Source organism: Pinus tabuliformis, chromosome X (genome assembly GCF_031772625.1).
Source record: "Pinus tabuliformis cultivar Carrire ecotype Pingquan chromosome X, CPIR1, whole genome shotgun sequence".
NCBI lineage: Eukaryota > Viridiplantae > Streptophyta > Pinopsida > Pinales > Pinaceae > Pinus > Pinus tabuliformis.
This window is the reverse complement of record NC_142308.1, coordinates 1,094,090,571-1,094,098,854: the sequence shown is the minus strand read 5'-3', so window position 1 is coordinate 1,094,098,854 and position 8,284 is coordinate 1,094,090,571. Positions and strand designations below refer to the sequence as shown.

The window sequence follows — 8,284 nt, the reverse complement described above, 5'->3', positions numbered from 1 at the left end:
TAAATAGAAGTCTAGTCGACTATATTTGAGGAGAATATCAAACATAAAAATATCGTCCAAGAATACAGAAGATAATGAAGAAAGGAGAGCATAAAGTGAAGAAGAAGAAGCATCATTTCAGGACTATTTTTGGGTAAATACTCTCACACGTGCATGCTGAAGATAAGGGATCCACCATACAAGATACATCAGATTATAGTCAAGTCTAAAAACAGAATTTTGGTATCCACATAGTTCAAAATGAAGACCTAAGTCTTGAAGAGAAAAGAGGTTGTCAAGTGAAGGAGGAAAAGGGATAAAATTACATTGTTTCAGTTCACATGTGCGAATGCTACATGAAGTTTTAGGAGGTTGAGAACTTCATACAAAGAGACAGTCTCCTATTGCAGGACCAAGGTCAAATAAGAAGGAGAAGTTAACTTTGTTGACTTATTAAAAAGGGAAAAATTTGACTTGATATTAGAGGAGTTTTTTCAAGGGTCTAGGTCTTGGAATTCATCAATTGAAGCTTCTATAAGAAGAAGAATTCAGTTGGTTTTCCTATCATGCTTGGAGAGCTTTTGGCCTTGGCTGGTAGACTACATCTTGTTTCCTTTGTCTCATTGTTATTTAATGTTTGGTAGTTGTTTGATGAAGAAGAACACATAATAATAATAAAGTCAAAGAAAAACTTAATTAAAAAAGTAAAAAGTCTCCACAATAAATTATCTTTGCTAGAGCAATAATCTCATCTCTTTAAACTATATTTCTCAACTCTAGGATGATAGGAAATGAAGAAAATAAAGGAAGTTATGTTGATGTGCTCAAGGGTTGTATCAAAAAGGAAGAATGCAAGCTGCTAAAGGAGTATGTACAACTAGAAATAAAGATCATTCAAGAAGAAGATAATTGATTTAGAAGGAAAACACCATCAAGAAGACCAACTAAACTTAGGTACCAAAAGTATTTTCTTGGAGTGTGTTATTCTTGTCATAAATTTAGGAATAAGGCTATAAAATGTAGAGCCCAAGCAAGGGGTGGATATACAAGAAATAGTTATGAAAATCCCAATAACTATTGTGAAGGCAGTTATTGTAAAAACCTTGTTAGGTTTTCAACAAAATTTATAATATACTTGGCGCTCTTAGTTATGAAACTAAATGTTACAAATGTAAAAATGTTGGACACGTAGCTAGAAATTGTAGAAGAAATTTGATATCTCCTTCAAGGGAAACAAGGCAGGTTCTTGTCCATCATTTGGGGGAACAACCAAGAACTTGGAAAAAGAAGCTAAAGATTTGAAGGTTGAGGATTGTGGTCTTACTCTACAAGCTCAAAGAAGAAGAAGTCAATGGTGTATTGATAGTGGATGCTCAAAGAATATGACTATAGACAAACATAGATTTGTAACATTGAAGAAATAAAAAAGAAGGATCTATAAATTTTGGGAACGATAACTCTACTAGAATTATAGGGAAAGGCACAATTAGCCTTGGAAGTAAAGATGTGGTGGAAATAAAAAATTAATTTTTGAACATATGAAGAATAATTTTCTAAGTGTTAGCCAAATGTGTGATCAAGGACACACACTTCTATTCAATTCAAAAGAATGTGAAATAAGGAAAAAAAGGATTAGGGAAATTGGTTGCAACAATAGTAATAACTCCAAACAACATATACATCCTAAATATGACTGGAAAGGAAAGATGCTTCCTAAGAAAGGAAGATGAAATTTTTATTTGGCATAGGATATTGAAGCATATAGACTTTGGTTATCTTGTCAAGATCAGAAAGAAGGAAGTTGTAAGGGATATGCCTGAAATTACAAAGCCTTCAACTATGTGAAAGTATTGTCAGCATGAAAAAAAAAAGTATCTGATTTAAAAACTAAGGAACATTCCATGACAAAACCAATATAACTTGTACATACTTATTTTTGCGGGCCAACATGAACAAAAGGAATAGATGGTGAAAAATACTTCATGTTGCTTGTTGATGACTACACAAGGATGACCTGGGTTTTTTTTTCTTAAAAATAAGTCAGAAGCTTTTGAAAATTTCATAATATTCAAGGAACTTCTTGAAAATGAAACCAATTTGAAAATTAAATGCTTGATATTAGATAATGGAGGTCAAATGAATTCAATGAATACTGTGAAGAACATGGAATAAGATCAAGACACTTCTCAACAACTAGAACTCAGCAAAATGGAGTGGTTGGAAGAAAGAACAGAACTATGGAAGATATGGCTAGAACTTTGTTGCACAAATCCAAGATAAGTAACATCTTTTGGGTACATGTAGAACATACAATTGTTCACATTTTAAGCAGAGGGTTTCTTAGAAGCAACAATGAAAAAACTCCCTGTGAACTGTGGAAGGGAATACCAGCTAGTGTCATTCATTTCATAATATTTGGAAGCCAATGTTACATAAAGAGAAATGAAAAGGAGTTAGGAAAGATTGAATCTCATACAGATGAAGACATACTTGTTGGGTACTCATGTAAAATCTCATTCGAATGGAGAATGGAATCCACCTACAATATTTACCCATGGTGTCTTCGCATGGTATCGACCCATGGTATTTACCCATGGTATTGTAACTCTAGAGGGATATAAATAATGAGCCTCACTTTGTAAAAATACAGATTGATCTAGACAATGTAGTTATAACATGCTTCTTCCTTATTTTAATAATAATAATAAAAGTTTCTTTGTTTGTTTTCTTCTTCTCTCCATGTTCTCAGATCTTGGCCTCCAAGATCCGGATTAGTTTGTGTTTTCTATTTTTTCTTCTTCTCTTTGTGTTATCATGTCTTGGCCTCCAAGATTCAGATCAGTTTTATGAAAGTAGGTTATGACTCCATGCTCAATATTTTAAGGGTCTCTGATGGAACTTCTCAAATCTTCCTAGATCGACAACACTATAAGCTAAGCATCGTCTTCAACTACAACCTTGATAGTAGCATGGGGCGATCTTGAGGGGCATCCATGGCCATGGTGGATTTATTCAGGTGACCAAATACTATCATATATGAGTATAATTAAAACTAAAAACCATGTCACTAACCGTCATTAGTTGTCTTCCAAATAGATATTTGAAAACCAAATGAACTTGTGTATTTTGATTCCTAGGCGTCAAGTTTTAGATCTGTAGGGAAACATCTCTGCACTTGGCCAATGCAATTGAATTTCACAAGATTGACACCATTCTTAGCCCATGTTTCTTCTGTGTTTGATTCTTCGATGAATCCATGTCATTCTTTATGACCAACAACAAATAGTGCAAGGAGAATAAATTCTAAAGTTGAAAAAAATAATGGTTTTCAAACTATTCAAACATTCTCAGTTCTTGGCCAGAGGAATTGATACAAGGTTTTTTGTTCTTTTGATATATCGAATTTTGATTTTTATGCATCCATGGTATTCTTTACAACTTACAAGGGACCTTCAGGCCTATAATTGGTGAGGGAACTCGAGTGGCAAAGGATGCAAGTAGCATAGAGATTTCAGTGGTAACAGATATGGGAGATGAGGATGATGAGGAGGTGGTCGCAATTACCTTTAGAGCAGTAGCTACGCCATCATATTTCAACACTACCTTAGCGGCGGAGAACACCATCCACGAAACATTGGTCTACCTAAGAGCCAACTCCATGGATGACAACTCAGATGTTGACAATGACCAGATGATGTTCACGACGGCCTTGCCTTACCCATCGATGGGCATGGTGAATCCAAAGCCCCATGTTTCCACCCAATTTTACACCTTCAATAGGGAGTCACACCACTTGATGGTGTAGTTCCTCCTGCAGTTGTGTTACGCAATGCCTAATAATATCCATGGCCCCACCTCTCTGTTAGTGTTGAACTCATAGCAAGGCATTTGGAAGGACCACAATGAGGACACCACCTACCTGACAGGGCAGAAGCACATCCAGGGCAAGCTCATCACTCACCTTTAAAAACAGGACAACGATATCCTTTCCTTCAAGAACAACCTCCATCAGTGCATCCTCCACATCAATTAGTGGCACGACATAGCCATGGGCTCCCACAACAACACCAACACTGGCCATACCTTCAACTTGATCCATCTCCCATTAAAGGACACCATCAACAAGATTAGACAAATATGGACCACCGATGCTAAGTTTTATGCTATTCCTGAATCCCTTATCCGAGTTTACAATGCTTCTTGTTATGTTTTCCAATTCTATGTGGGCAACATTTCCCACCTGCATTCCAAGTGGAGGTGATTTGAGTGCTTCAAGGTCCCCTCCAAGGACATCCCACAAAAGTTACAACAACTTGCTGCTAATCATAAGGAGGTATTTAAGCTCTATGCTGTACATTATGGCCATGAGTGAAGTTTGCATGAAGAAAGAGGCAGGAGCATACACAAGTTCATTGGGCCCACAAACTTGGCGATTAAACAAGGGACTGTGTATATTAATGAGGAATGGGATGATTTTGCAATGATCGAGAAGGAAGAGCAAGATTTTTGTTTGGCTACTATGAAATAGATCGAGGACTTAAATATGAAGCTTGGGTAGTTGGAAAGGAAAGTTACTAACATGGTAGAGGATTTGTTGGTACCTTTGTCACAATATTTATTTGTAGTTACTCAGAGGTTGATGATTGTTGAAGAGGCATCTAGATATGATGAAATGATTGTTGATAAACAACAAGGAGATGACTTGTTTTTGAGAGATCTTGGAGGACTGAATGAATGGGGTGATAGCCCTCACAACAAGAACAAGGAAGCAACTAAAATGATTCAGGAGGAAAAAAAACATTTTTCAGACAACAATGGATGGTATGTCTCGTTAATCCCAGTGGAAGATACTAGGACGCCTACCCAAAAATAAAATTCCAAGGGACAATATCTATAGAAATTCTGATAGATGGCTTCTTTCCATCAAAGAAGTTGATGATTAGTTTGATGAGAAAAGTTTACTTGTTTCTGAATATTCTAAGCTTTGTAGGACATCATATGTCGATACTAAAGAGGCTAATACAATAATTGATGATGGTCATCATGTTGGCTTCCATGTGAATGGCGATGATGTTGAATTTGTCGTACATGCATGCAGACTTGTCACATAATGGTCATGAATCTTCAAGTCTTATCTTGTGTGTTATCGCAGGGTTGGACATAATGAAATTTACAAACCATCTTTCACTCAACCAAAGATGTATCAGGCTATTAGAATCCATCCACCAACTCTCAATCTGTGAGAAAAGAAGCTCTTGTTTCATATGTTTGGCTAATTCCTTTTTGTTATATTTTCATTAAAAGATAAGAAGTTATGGTTCATGTTAGGTCAAGGGCCATGAATGTCATTATAATGTTCCTAAACATGAATGTAAGTGATATACAAAGCATGCAAACAATCCAAAAATCAAAAAAATGAAATATACATTAAGCACCCATGGAAACACTGGAAATAGAGAAATGTTGAGCCATTTTATTACTTCTTCAGGATAAAATACATTAGTAAAATAAAATGGTGCACCTAGGCTTGTCTCAATGGACAAGCATGACAAAACCTAGGTGAGAAAATGTTGAACTGAAGGCTGCTACAACTGCTGCACCAAACTGAACTCCTTGCACCAGAAAACTTCTCTGTTTGCTGACTTCGAAGGGCTGGAATCACTGCTTCCCATGCTTAGAAAATTATGAGATTTCAGCTCCTTGCTCCTTGGTCTAAACCCAGAAAAACCCACGAAGGAATTGGCCAAATGGTGACCTCGAATGTTTGGCCCAAATTCCCTTTAGCTCCTCTAGCTACTAGCTGAGTTGGGACACCTATTTTACCCCTTAGATCTGCCCAGAAAATTCTAGAAATTTAGGAGTGTTATCCTTGACCAAAACCCAGAAAAACCCATAAAGGGTTTCCCTTGGTTCCAACCTTTAAAAATTCACCCTTCATAGCTTGACTCTCTTCCAATTTCGAATTTTGTTGCTGTGACTGATCCTCTCAATCTCTGCTCTCCCAACTCCAAAAATCCTCCTCAAATGGCTCTCTAAGTGATCTCCTACTTATCTCGTCCAACTCCAACTCTACAATTCCTTCCTCCAACTCCCACACAAGCCTAGTGATGGCTCTCTGCACAGGCCCAGGTAACTGCAAATCAGACTGCTGGGATCCTGGCTATGCTGGCTCCAAACTCGCAAGAAAGGCTGGCCCTTTGCTGCTCTCCCAATCCTCTAACTCTCCTAGAAAATTCTTGATCACAGATAGCTACAAACTCCCCTTGCATATTCTCCAACTAGACAGAAGTACACACTCTTTGTTGTGGCTGAATAGTAGTGTTGTAACACACTCCCGGAACTCCTGAAATACTTATGGAACTACCTCTCTAGGGCGGGCACAGATTGTCCCCCGAATTAGAGGTTGAATCTCCCGCTTGATAGCTTCGTGGCTAAACAACTGGTTGACTCAGCTAAATAATAGAGTGAACAATCAAGTAATTTTGATTGCAAGGTGTAAGAATGAATCCAAAATGAGAGTTGCTCCCTCCTTATAACTTCTTAGGCCTCCGTAGCCTCATGTGGGCCCCTCCACCCTCCTATTCAACTTTCCCTCCAAGCTATTCAAATGGGCCAATTTGAACTCCCATGTGGGTGGCCCCCACATTCCACTAGCAACTAAATAAAGTTGAATTTCCTCCTAAGTCCCTAAGTCGAAATTTATGGATTCTCTTCCTTAGCCAAATTTGTGCAAAATTGTGAAGCAGAACTCTGTTACAAATGTGTTTGAGAAGAGAAATGACAGTCCTCCCCTTCCAAATTTTGCTTGCCCCCAAGCAACCTCACAACTAGGTGCTCCAAAATGTGCTCACCCTCCCACGTGGCATCCTCATCTAACAAGCTCGTCCAATGCACCAAAAATCATTTTTCCTCAAGTAATGCCCAAGAAAGAAACCTCTATAACTATTGCTCCCCACTGTCACTACAAAATGTGCCAGGGTCCCAGATGTGCCACTGGATCATGCCTGACCTCTGCACTTTCCTGATATGGAATAATCCTTCAATACCAGGATCCCAAGCAATCCTGTCCAACATGAAGCTCCCCTCACTCCACTCACTATCCTACCCAGTGAAAGTACCAGAAGTCCCTTGCTCCATCAGTGACTCACTAAAGTCCAATGTAAGATTGTTATGATCTCCCCTTGTAGTAGTCGGCGCATCCCTAAACATTATTGATCTGTGAAGAGATGTGATGCCCCCGTTCCCTGCAAGTCCCAGAGTGGTGCCACCATGCTGACGTTGTGCTACTCTGACTATGTCATACTCCCCATCGTGCACAGTCAGTGTCCTCCTCTCTTGGAACTTGATGGTGGAATATAGAAATAGGAGAGACACATCTCACATAAGCATCTCAATGGCACCCAGGCCTACCCATCCAAATCTAACTTTGAACATGTGCAACAACAGAGAATGTCTACCTCCCCATATGATGAAACCCTTTGTGAACCCCCATGTGTCATCCCAATAGCGAACTATATCACTCTCTGCCACGACTCTGCTCATCACGAGTGATCTATCGATCAACTGAATCCATGCATCCCATAACCAGACCTACTGTGGCATAGCCCTCTCAACCGATGGAACCACTCTTGCCCTCGTCTCTAGTACCTGCGTGTGACTACTATATATGCTCCATATATTGTGGGCTAATCTAATGCATGATAATCTGCCATGTGCCTACCACTGTGTAGTACTGATGATTGCTAGAAGCTACGTGTGCCAAAGAGCTACCCTCTAAATGCAACCAAAAGGTGGGTATCCAATACTCATAATCGACTCAAGGTATGTGGATCCCTCCTGTCCCTGCCAACCATCTCCCCTGGGTCTACCATCCACCCTCTCGATAATCTACCAATATAAGTTCTGGAGCCTTGACACATATTGGAAAACTACCTCAGTCATAACCTTTATCCTTTGCTCATGCTCGGTCTTGACATGCCCTGAGAAAAGAGTGACACATGTCTCCCCCAACTTGAGGATGACAACTGACGTGCCAACCCAATGCCACTGCTGAAAAGTCTCCCCCTAATACGCTGAATCTCATCCAAATATCTCGGGTGAGCTCCTCGTCCACCGTGGCTCATGCCCAAAGTGCAGAAAGTCAACATCAAAATCAACTGCGCCCGTGAGGGATGTATAAGAGGTTCAAGCGCGTGAGTCCCCACGGATACCATCAAGTATCTCTCATCTGTGTCCCTGTCAATCTTGGGTGAACTACGCCCAAAGGTATGCCTGGTGTTTCCGTCCAAGAGTCTCCCTGGAGGCA

The 8,284-nt window shown here is 39.4% G+C and overlaps 1 pseudogene; it reads left to right on the top strand.

Moving 5' to 3' along the window:
- The first annotated feature begins 4,498 nt into the window (after positions 1-4,498).
- LOC149143638 (uncharacterized) lies at positions 4,499-5,090 on the top strand (annotated as a pseudogene).
- Positions 5,091-8,284: the final 3,194 nt, after the last annotated feature.